This window comes from Eptesicus fuscus, chromosome 6, assembly GCF_027574615.1.
Source record: "Eptesicus fuscus isolate TK198812 chromosome 6, DD_ASM_mEF_20220401, whole genome shotgun sequence".
NCBI classification, from domain to species: domain Eukaryota; kingdom Metazoa; phylum Chordata; class Mammalia; order Chiroptera; family Vespertilionidae; genus Eptesicus; species Eptesicus fuscus.
This window is the reverse complement of record NC_072478.1, coordinates 55,932,918-55,945,047: the sequence shown is the minus strand read 5'-3', so window position 1 is coordinate 55,945,047 and position 12,130 is coordinate 55,932,918. Positions and strand designations below refer to the sequence as shown.

Genomic DNA, 12,130 nt, shown 5'->3' with positions numbered 1-12,130 from the left:
AGCAGAAATAATATAGTAGCCAATAAATAAGAACTTCAAATGTAATGTGGATATGGAAACGTATATGAACAACTGGAGAGTACCATTTATTTGCAGATGTGTGATATTTTCTTTGTTTGCGTGGTAATGATTCTTGTGGTTCATGTAAAATTTATTCCTCAGAATAATACTTCGTCTCTAAACATAACTCAACATTATGGTAACTATCCAAGGTTTCGTGCCAGCTTCCAGAGAGCTGGCCAAGAGAGAAATCAAGTCTTAACAAAAAGGTATTTTCAGTGTCTATGCTGATCAGGTAGATGAGAGTTAGTTTGTTTTTAACGGGGAGGAGGGTATCATCGAAAAGACTGTAGAAATCAGATAAAAAATTTAGAGTGCTGTTGTGGCATCTGTCATTAATTGGAGCAACGAGGTTACCTACTGGAATCATTGGATCCCCCCGAAATGGCACAGAACAAATATATTGATTCAGGGTTCGGTATAAATACATGCAATAATTACTAGGCTGTCCAGTTCTGGATATGTGCAACTTCTGGGACTTGCAAGTCATTGGGGAATAGGTGAGGGCAATGAAAACGAGACAGAAAAAGGCGACTCTGGAAAGCGAATTGCCATACATGCGCTTCCCGTTTACGGTAGGTTCCGCTGGGCGCGGTGGACCTGTGGATGAGCATTTCAGAAAATAAACACTGACAAAGAACTTCCCTGGCAGATAATGCGCCAGGTCCGCCCGCGGGGACGAAAGGAGGCAGCGGGAGGGAAGTCAGAACGCACCGCACAGTTTTTAATCCTTTGACTCAATGGGGCGGGGGCCGCTCCCCCCGCGGTCCGCGCTCGGGCCGGCGCGGCCAAGAATTTGGAGAGGATCCCTGGTCGCGCGGTGGCGGCGGCGCGCGGGTGCGCGTGTGAGCAAGCGAGCGGGCGGGCGGGCGGGCGAGTGCGCAGGGTATTGGCAGCCGAGGAGTGGAGGCTGGGCGGCTCCGACTCCCTGACGCCAGCGCGACCAGATCAATCCAGGCTCCGGGAGCGAGCGGGCAGGCGGGAGGAGGAAGGAGAAGCCGTGCGGCTCAGCCCGGGCCGAGGCGCGGGGAGGGACCCGGCGAGCTCAGCGCGGGGCAGCACCCGGCCGCCCGGACCGGGGCCCTGGGACCCCGCTCGCTCGGCCACTCGTGCGCCCGCGAGGACGGGCGCGCCGCCAACCCGGTAAAACGAAACAGACCCGAACCCAACTTTCTCTCCTCTGTCGCGTCTCCGCCCTCTCCCTTCAGCGCCCCGGACCTCCCGTGCCGCCGCCGCCTCCGCTGGGGCGGGCGCGGGCCCGCAGGGCTCCCGCTGTCCCCGGGGCCGGGTGCGGGCCGCGGCGGGGAGGGGGCTTTTCCCCGCGTGGGGCGGATCGGGATACCCCCCCCCCCCCCCCCACCACCGTGATGGCGCCTCCGGGCCGCTCGGAGGAGCGAACCTGCCACCTTCTCCTCCGTTCGCCCCAACCAGCCGGCAGGGCTCAGCTAGGATTCCCTTCGCGTCTTTGTTGGGTCTGTGGTGGGGAAGCCGCGATCCACGGCCAAGAGCCTCGCCCCTGGCCCTGCTCGCGGCGGGACCTCCCGGCCACCCTTCCCCTCCGCCCGCACCCCGTTTCTCTTTCCCTTTCTGCAGCCCGGCCGAGGCCCGTCCGCGCGGCGCGCCGGCCCATTGTGTCCCGCGCCGGCTCGGGCCACCCTTTTGGGAGCTGGAGGGCGGCCGCCGGCGCTGCCCTTTACGCGCTCGGAGCCGGTCTCGCCCGGGGGACGAGGGGGGGGGGGGGTGGGGGGGGGGGGAAACACCGGTGCCCTGGGTCCCTCGGCGTCCCAGATCGGTCCCCTCCTCTGCCCCAACGAGCCTTTTGGGGGTCGAGGTCAAGGAAAGTTCGTTCCGAAATTCCCTCTAATGTATTCAAAGGTTTGGCGGCGGCGGCGCGTAATTTTTTTTTTTTCCCCTCTTCCGCCTACACCCCGTGCGCCTCCAAGTGTCGTCTCATTCCTTTCCCTTGACCGGATTCGATTGCCTCACTGCAAGTGAATTTGTGAGTTCGCTGTCGAACAACTGCTCCTTGACTCCGATCCCTGGCTCTGGGAGGGTTTCTCGGGGTTGTTTCTTGGAGAAGGTGGGGGTGGTGGGGCTGAGACGCAGGGAGATGTAGGCTGGTTTTTCTAGTTGCTTCCTAAACGTGAAGGCTCGAGGGAGAGCGTTTCCTTGATGTCCTTAGGCAGGGAGGAGGGACCGATGCCCGCCGGATCTCACAGCTGCAGTAGCTGCGGCTTTTGTTTATTTGGAAGCGCAGACGATGTTTTAAAATACTCTGCGCGAGGCGGCCGGGAAGGCGCTTCCCTCCTGGAAACCGGGCGCGTCTCAAGAACCGCCTCCCGAGAAAGCGTCGTTTTCCCGTGAGTGCGGCGGCCACCGGCCTTCCCGTCGTATCGGAACTTTCAAAGTAGGTGGCATGATTCAGAAGTGGCACGGTTTCTGGGTGTCTTTCCTGTTGCGGACAAATGGCAGCATGCCTTTAGTTCAGAACATTGCTCGCTCTCCGCCGCCTGCGTGTCGTGGATAACATGCCTGCCGCGTTCGGTAACACCAGGAGAACGCTGCTCCCTGCCCAGGTTGGTTTTTCACCTTGCTGCTAATGACCACTTGGCGTTTTATTGGAGGTGGGTGAGCTGCAGTGCAACCACCGTTGGGAAAGCATCGAGGCGGAAGCGGTGTTCACTTGCCCCAGCATTTTCAGTTAGTAATTCCGTAAATATTGTGCATCGGTGTTCCTGCCATGTAGGTGCCCAGGCCTAAATATGTTGTCCTGATGTAAGTGTTTGTCCTCCCCGCGCCCTCCCTCGTTCGCATTCGCAGTTATTTGATATTACCGTGCAGGTGGTGTACGTTTGTGTAATGTTGCCAATTCTTGGGAAACTGTAACCAGGGTCGAGAGAGATGATTTTCTTAGAGGTGGGTGATGCCAGAGCCTAGGGGATCCAGGCTAGATCGAGTTTCTCCTGAAGGTGGGGATTTGTCCTTGCTTTAGTTTTGACCCCTCCAACCATAGGTATGTAACCAAATCCACTTTTCTTTTTTTTTTTTTTGCAGTATCCTTTGGTTTTATACCCTTGAAGAACTGATGACCTTTTGCATTAGAGAAATGACAGTTTTAGGCAATTAAAAATGTTAACCTCTTACACCTCTTGAAACTTAATTTTGTTCTGCTAAGTTCATTAAAAGCATTAGGAAGAAGTAAGCCTCATTTTCCCCAAATACACTTAATAGTTAAAACGTAAATTCCAGGTTGTAATTTTGATTTCTAGTAATTCTGGGTTAAAGATAAAAATAACTTGGTTAGATTGGGGAAAGAATGAACTTGAATGTAATTAGACCAGTATATTTAAGCTGCAGTCGCCTACATAATCAGGGCCAAGTTGTGCGTGTGTGTGTGTGTGTGTGTGTGTGTGTGTGTGTGTGTGTGTATAAAAGATCTCATTTGTGTAGTCTTACAAGGCTAATGGAGGCATCATTGAGGCTTTATAAATAATGTAAGTTGTGTATAATGTAGAGTCCCCAGAGGCAGCAGAGAAAGCATCATTACCAGCCTTTTCAACCTGCTTGAGATCTTAAATTGATTTACAGCACTGAACTGGTGCAAAATGATACATCAGGATGACATGGGGTCAGCCTGTAAAAGTCTATGATGTCAGCCTATTAGTTCAGTCATCATAATTAAACCATATTACAGGGGCAGCTAAGCAGGAGTCTGGTGTTATGCTTCAGATACGGGTGGTACATGGATTTTTGTTTATAGTGGAAGGGCTGAACCAGCCAGGAATGCTGGTGTTTTTGAAAGAGGGGAAGGCTTACAGAGCTCTGAATTTCTGAAGCAATTGAAGACAAATGCAGCAGGGGTGTTCAGTCTGCATCGTGTAAGTAGCTTTTCGTTTGCCAGTGGAGAAGCAGATGCCTTGGAGGTGCTGATGTGAGGACCTTGGCAGCTCTGATCCCTCTCCTGAATCATGCTTCATGTGTGCTTGAATTTAACTTGGCCTTGGGGACCTTCTAAAATATCAGAGGACCACATACTTACTGAGTTGCTCTGTATTGATGTATCAGCTGACGTGTTATTTCTTTAACTAGTCATAGTGACTAGGTCTCCACTGAAAACAAAAGATACTTGAATTGAACATATGAACAGATCAGGAAAAGACCCTATTTTTTTTCTTAGATTTTTGGCAGTCCTTATTCAGTTTATGGGTCATCTAGGTCTGTGCTGCCCAATAAGGTAGCCTTAGCCACATGTGGGTATTTAAATTGAAATTAATTAAAATTAAGTAAAAGTAAATATTTATCTTCTCAGTAGCACTTTATTTCAAGTGCTCAATAGCCCCATGTGGCCAGTGGCTACCATATTGGATACCTGTATGGAACATGTCCATCATGGCAGAAGGTCCCATTGGACCGTGCTGGTCTGGGATTTTACTTCTCTTCCCCCTCCTCTACTCATCTTTCAGTTACTTCTGTGCTTGTCACATCTACTGATGAGTTTGTGGGGTCAAAAAGAGAAAGGGACATGTCAGTTTTTGCTACTTGTTTGGATGTGCCAGTGGCAGCTACTGGATAAAATGAGGTAGACTTTCCTGTGGATTATATTTATCATTGATGTCCTGGGTTCTTCTTTGATTTAGAGCTTTGGGTGGGAGAAATAATTATAGCTATTTTTTTCCCTGAGTTTTTACTGTTTCCTTGTTTTTAAAACTCCTATCTCATTTAAGTCTCAAAACTTGACTAAATACTGATGTAAAGAAAAGAAAAACTGTCCTGCCTCAGGCTCCATAGCTAGTGATTATGATATGAGCAAGGCAATCTGACTCTAGGGCCTCCCAAATAATCATTGTTCTGCTGGACTTTATTACTCCAGTATAGGTATGACTTCGCTTTTATTTTTAGGCCTTTAGACAAACTTTGTGCTTTTCTTGGTTATCTCCGTTTAAGTGTTTGGAAGAAAGGAAACAATGTTAATCCGTATGGAAGCAGATCATAATTGGAAGAGTAAATCTGATGTAAAAACCAAATTAGTTTTATTTCTGCTTTTCTAGATCATTCCTGACACTTTCCCCTTGTGTTTTTTCTTGTATAATTACAAGCTGATGGTACTGAAGAAGAAAGTTCTAGTAGTTCAGTTTATCTCATCAGTATTTTCCTTCCCTTAGCTGGTAAACACTGCACCTTGAGATCAAATAGTTCATTGCGAACTCCTTTGGGAAAAAAATATTTTTTATATGTAATGTCTACCTTTGTGTAGTTTTACAGTTCACTTGTTCTTAACTATTTTTTTTGGGGGGGGGTTAGGGCTGTTTAAGAATCTGATGAAATCAGGGGGCCTTTTATACCTTTTCACTCCCGTCCTCCAATCCAAAAATGCTTATATGCTCTGGTAAGCTTGTGTGTACACTTAAGTACACAAATTGCATGACATTTCAGGTGAAGGACATCATGGGACTGCCGTGCCAAGTGCATTTATAAACATTCAGATTTGTAATTTCCTTTACAGAGAATAGAGCTATTTAATGTTAAAAAGTTGCTTTGAGGATTTTCTAATCCATTTGGTTCATATCAAGTTGAGCAACCTAGGCTCAGAGAAGATAGCTGACTTCCCTAAAAGTCACCCACCTAGTGATCAGAGGGAGAGCCAGGACCTGGATCACTCTTCTTGTTAAGTTCTTATTTGTCTATTTGTTTTTCTTTCTTTTTTTTTTTTTAAAAAATATATTTTTCATTGACTTCAGAGAGGAAGGGAGAGGGAGAGAGAGAAACATCAATGATGGGAATCATTAATCGGCTGCCTCCTGCATGCCCCCCACTGGGGATCGAGCCTGCAACCTGGGCATGTGCCCTTGGCCGGAATCGAACCCGGGACCCTTCAGTCCGCAGGCAGAGGCCCTATCCACTGAGCCAAGCCAACTAGGGCTATTGGTTTTTTCTTACTGCACTCGCAGTGTTCCTGCAGCTTTGTTCTGAGCATATCCAATGTACCGTAATCTGGGGAGGGGAGAAAGAAGAATTTTTCGGTATGTTGTTGACTTTTTGTACATAGCATTGTTTGAGCTGAGTAGGAATCAAGTCTGACAACCTCAGAGAGGTATTTTTTTTTTTTTTTTCCATTTTGGAGATGGAAAAGAAAAGTCCTGCATCTGATTATCTGATTTAATCAGCAGGGCCTTACCAGAAGATGGGTGATTCCAGATTTGTACAAAATTCCTATTAAGTCAGGCAGTTCATATACATTTCCTGTCTTAACTAAAAGACAAATCACATTCTTAACCAAAAGCTAAAAGTTTGGGATATTTACGGAGGAGCTATGGGGCACTAGAGAGAGAACTGGAAAGATCTGAGGAGAAAAAGGATCATGTAAATATAAAAAGGTAGAGAAGTTTGATATTAAATTACAAAATGACATTGAGGCTGATGAAATGTTCTCTGTAATTGTACTTCTACATATGGTTTTTCTTTTTTTAAAAAACTTACTATTACTGATTTATGATAGTGGGTAACAACTCAGGAACAGCCAGATGGAAGAAATGCATAGGGCAAGGTCTGGAGGAAGGGGTGCAGAGCTCCTGTGCCCTCTCCAGGTATGCCACTGTCACCGCACCTGCAAGTAGTCAACCACCAGGAAGCCCTGGTTTTACTCTCTGCTCCCAAGTTTAGTAGAGCATGCTTTGATAACAGATGGAGGCATCTCCATTTTGCCCCACACTGAAACCTCTTGACTCTTTTTTTCTTAAAAAATATTTTTATTGATTTCAGAGAGGAAGAGAGAAAGAGAGAGAAACATCAACGATGAGCAAGACTCACTGATCGGCTGCCTCCTGCACGCCCCACACTGGGGATCAAACCCACAGCCCAGGCATGTGCCCTGACCGGGAATCGAACCCTGACCTCCTGGTTCATAGGTCAATGTTCAACCACTGAGCCACCCTGGCCGGGCTCTCTTGACTCTTTATATTCCTTTTCTGCGATTACCTGGCAGGGCAACTTTCAGTCTAATCTGGTGATCTGTCATCGGATTTGCCACAAAAACACCTGAAATATTTTTAATACTTATTCTGGAGCAACTTTCTTAAAAAAGAAAAAAGCTAAGCTAGTTAGCATGCATGTACTTAAAATCTAAATGTAAATCTTCATTTTGGTGTACATTATTAAGATGGTATACAGCTAGTCCTATAGTAAAAAATACAGCATTTACAGCCGCTGCTTGCTGACTTGCAGAAATGAGCAGGCTCTGAGGAAGAGTCATTTGCATAAGGGAAGCTATCTTTCAGATGGGAAAAACCAAAACATTCATAAATAGTTCAACTCCAGTGACTACATCAGCTTGGTAGGAAGGTACTAAAACTGCATTATTTTGGCAGTTTAACATCTTTGTAATAGTTGTTCTAAGCTAAAATTAGAACTTAGGGATGATTCCCTCTTGAAAATAAAGCATCAAACCCTCTACGATTCACGGGAATCCCTACCTGGCGAGTCTCTTCTCTGCTTAGTTTCTCATGTTCAGATATAGAGCCTTATTCCCTGTAAGAATCCAGGTCTGTGGTGTGGTAGACTGGTTTCTTAAACTAATTTTCTTGACAGTAAGCTTCAATTTAAGGGAACACACACACATACAACAGCTAATTATGCATCTGTATGCTTTTGAGTTCAAAATGCAAATAAATACAATGTCATGTTTGGGAAGAGGATAGAGGAGTCTAACTTTTGATTAAACATGTATTTATATACATAATTTTTAATGCTTATTTGTAGTTTCCCCTTAATTTTAGGGCGGCTGTTTTATAGATTTTTTTTCCCCCCTGCAATCTCAGATAGTTAGGGTATAGTTACTCAAACTATTGATTCATTTTCCTGTCGCCTATCTTTTGTGGTTTCTTTGCACTGTTCTTTTGCAAAGTGGAAGTATTTCAGACCTTTATCGCTTTTTTCTTTCAGTTTCAAACACCACAAGAGAAAAGGGAACTAATTATCTTTTAAGTGTTATCATTAGGCATTAAAATCAAATCATTATTTAGTTAGCTAAATGCGAGATCTTTTGTTTAATTAGAAAGAATGTGTCATTTTAATGGGAGAGGGGTTTTAAAATATGCTCTTATTTAGTCATTTGGATGCAGTATTTCATAAGTCTATGCTTCGTTATTCGATGAATATTAGTTCTGAGTGGCTCAGTCATTGGTGAGAAGACACACAAAATGGAAAAATTAAATGCAACAACATTGCGAGAGTTGTGGCCAGGTGATACAGAGGTAAGTTGTACAGACAACTCAAGGGAGGACCACAGCCACTAGCCACACGGGGCTGCTGAGCACTTAAAATGTGGCTAGTGCAGCTGAGAACTGCATTTTAAATGTTCATTAACTTACGTTTAAACAGCCACCTGTGGCTGTCGTATTGGACAGCACAGATCTAGAGGCTGGTGACCAGCAGCTCTGCCTGACCACGGTAGGCATTCCTGCTGGCGCCCGGTGCGGTGCGGTGGGAGAGAGATTCGGAAAAATTAAATTGAGGTGAGACTTTGCGGGCCTTAGAGTGCCAGAATAAGGGCACATTGGAAATCACTGAAGGCGTTTGAACATGCAGTTTGGATTGGAGGGGGTAGAGCCCATAATGCCAGGAGATGAAGAAGAAAGCTATTTGAGTTATCCGTCTGATGAGGAGGGTTTTGTGAGTAAAAATGCAGTTGGTGGTTATTTGGCTATAGAGCAATGGGAGGGAGAGGAGGCAGAGATTATTCTTAAGTTTCCACCCGGAGTGCCTGTAAAATGAATAAAGCCTTTACTTAAGGATGGGGAAGGACTACTTGTAGAAGGGATATAGTTTGTGTGGATGATAAATTAGAATTGACGGGTTGAATTGAAGGTGGGGTATCCAGGTATTCTACAGGCAGGTTGGAGATACAAACTAAGCTGGAGCTTAGGGAAGGGCTCAGAACATTAAGTACAGATGGTTGGAAATGATGGTTGCACTTCCCAGGTGTTTTGAGAGAATCATGAACAGAAACAAAGAACTGGTAGGTTGACTCTCCCATTGAAACCCACAGTTGGGAATTAGGAGAAGGGGGTGGTATGTTTGAAGTAGACGAAAGAAGGAACTGGAAGAAAGGTATGGGGTTAGGGGAAGCTGGGGGAAGAGGGATCCCAGAACTAGGGTCAGAGAGGAAGTGTCTCAATGGTTCGTGGTGAAGGAGAAAAGGTCGGGTAATCACGTGAATGCAGTTGAGGAGAATAGACTTAGTATTCTAGGAAACGAGAACTAGATTCTGAAAATTCTCTCGAGTGACTTATGTTTCAAAAAAGATGGGACCTCTTGATACTTGAAGGTTGAGGGAAAGAAGTTAATGGATGGGAAACAAAGATTGGCGGAGTTAGTGATCTTGAGCAACAGGGGACGAACTATTAGCCATAGTAAGGAGGGAGAGTTGTCTGAGAGGAAAGCAGATGGCGGAGCTCATGCCAGCTTGTGCTGCTTTTCCCAGCAGTGTGGAAGGCAAGTCCCCTCATTGGGACAATGAGGTGAGGGACTCAGCAGATGGTATTGGAAGCTTAGAATAATGGAGAAGTTTTGGAAGAACCCTTGTGGGTGCTATGCCAGGAGATCTATGGAGAACTCGAAGTCTAAACAGTAGGGGAAGCTTGGGGAAAAGCTTGATGTGGCTGTAGAGAAGACTAGGTAATTGTTGCTTCTAGGGTAACTTGGTGGCTCCATAGTAAGATTGGAGGGAAATGTTGGTAGAGTTTATTCTGGCCTAGGGGTAGCAAATCGGTTAAGAAATGAGGCTCTAGAATCTGGATGTTTGGGTTTAAGTCCAAGCCCCAACACTTCCTTGCTTTTTTATAACTTTGGGAAAGCTACTTACCATTAGTGTTTGTGCCTCACTTTTCCTCATCTGGAAAAGAGAGGTTATAGCACCAGCCTCAGGATTGATTGCAAATGAAATGAGTTATACTTTCATATTTCACTTATTCTAAGATGCTGCCAATTGTGAGACATTATTTCATGTGCTACTGAGGAAAAAACTGTCAATTAGACATGACATACCGTTGATGATCACTTTCCTGGTTTTGGAGGTGATAATGGGAGGGGCATCTCAGTCGTTGAAATACAGACTACACAGAGGACGTAGCATGGGACGTGGCATGTAATAAACACTCAGAAAATGTTAGCTCTTTCTAAAAATCACTGTAATTTTAGAGTCTAGAATGTTAATAAGAACAGTATTGAATCCAGTCTAGATCAGCGGGTCACAGGTTATATACTTAGTCCAATGGACTAAACTAATTGAGAAGGGTGAAGCAATGGGAATGCCGGTAATGGAATTGTGAAATACCAAGTTTGGGAATTTGTAGATGGAACATTTCCCTGACAATCGTAGGTAAAGGTTTTTAAGAGAAGTGTAGAAATTGAATGAATGCCTGTTAATGATTTTTAAGTTATTTAAATTGCCGAGAGCTTTAAAAAGTAAGTATTCTGAATTTACCCATGCCTTTTCTTACAGCATTCATTAGTGTTAAAAAAAAATTTTTTTTTTCTCATTAGAGTAATATATGCTCAGTGCAGAAAGATTCTGGCATGGGTTCTTGTCATAGTGTCAGAAGGAAAGAGGGATTGGTTTGTGCCATTTCCAGAGGTGGGGAGGTATTAATAGCTGGTTATAGAGCCCTTCTAGACGTGGCTCCCAAGGCAGAAACCATAGAGGAAAAACTTAGGCATCTGACAGCATTTATGTGACCACAGATGACAAAGCGCACAGTCACAAACACAGTCTTTCAGGTAACGAATTTGCAGCCAGTTACTGTTCTTGGTAAGAAACTTTTTAAGTCAATAGGAAATACCGCTCTTAGAGAAAAACTGGTAAAGGACACGGACAGGCGATTCACAAACAAACAAAATGCAAGCTGCGAATAACCATAAAATGTGCTGCTGTGCCCTGCGTCAGACTCGTCAGTGTATTCCTCTCTGTGGACCAGGAAGTCGCAGTCTGGGAAAACTGGGCTATCAGTTATACGCGGTTTCTTAGTCAGCGTGCACGAACGATGAACCTGGAGACACCAGTGCTTAACAGAGCACATGGAAACGGGCCTCCTCCTCCTACCTGAGTTGCAGTATTGGAGTTTCTTGATAGTGACATCTCCTCGTTCATAAGAGACACAGTGTTGGTCTTGGAATATGGATTTGATGATTGAGATGGATTCGTTTATAAGGTATTAAAATAAAGTGAGAAAAGTTCCCCCATGTAGTAAAACCACTTATAAAGGGGGGGAAATTTTTAAAGAGTTAGGTATCAGCATTTAATTTGCTAGATTTTCTCTTAAGAATAATGGTTAGGGTTGTGGGGGTTAGAAAGGCTTTGCATATGCTGCCATAAACAACTGGTTGGTGGTGGGACCCTTACCTAAGTTAAGTACACTCAGTCTCCCCTCAGCTCTGAGTTCTTGCCTAGCCACTAGACAGAATTGAATTTGTCAGCATCTTCTGCCTCACCATCTTATTTCTTGTAAACGATCTGCAAATATCTTAAAGTTCGGGGGGGAAAGGGCCTTTTAAATCTCATCTACAGGCTCAGCACTTGGCCTGTTACCACGCCCTCTGGCCCCCCATTCTTAAGTCCTTTCTGAAGGATTGACTGGAGTAGGGCCCCTACACTGGGATGCATTGGTCAGAGCTGTTCCTCAAACTCTTTAAGTTGAGTTGGAGAGAGAGGATGAACGTCGGGGAAAATTGGTCTTAATTTGATCAGAGAGCGTAGTTTTTCATGCAGGGGAATAAGAGTAGCGCAGTGAGTGTTGCTGCTGGAGAAAGTAGACCTTTAGCCCTGTGGAAGCTCAGGACGGTTGATTGTACAGAGCTTGCCAGCTCATCCAGCGCAGCTTCCTGTTTTGCTTATTGTCCGTTGCTGGCTTTGCAGTCTGGCATAATTAATCACAACCTCTTCTTTATTTTCCCGTTGCTCATGTTTGTGTGCTCAGGACTTCTATTAAGTCTGTTCAGGCTTGAGGGAATGTTTGATTGGTTTTAAATGTTTTTCTGTTAACTGTGAACCAAATTAACTTATTTAAACAACTGGCAC

At 45.1% G+C, this 12,130-nt stretch overlaps 1 protein-coding gene across 3 annotated transcripts in view; it reads left to right on the top strand.

Annotated features, from left to right (window-relative positions):
• Positions 1-956: 956 nt before the first annotated feature.
• Positions 957-12,130, top strand: part of SMAD1 (SMAD family member 1) — a 75,351-nt gene continuing 64,177 nt past the window's right edge. Inside the window, exon 1 of one of the 3 annotated variants that reach the window (XM_008143875.3) lies at positions 957-1,203. The gene's annotated coding sequence lies outside the window, so the exon portion shown is untranslated. Of the gene's footprint in view, positions 1,204-2,211; positions 2,637-3,744; positions 3,939-12,130 lie in introns of those variants that run through there. The other 2 variants (XM_054717699.1, XM_054717700.1) reach the window with 2 other exon arrangements.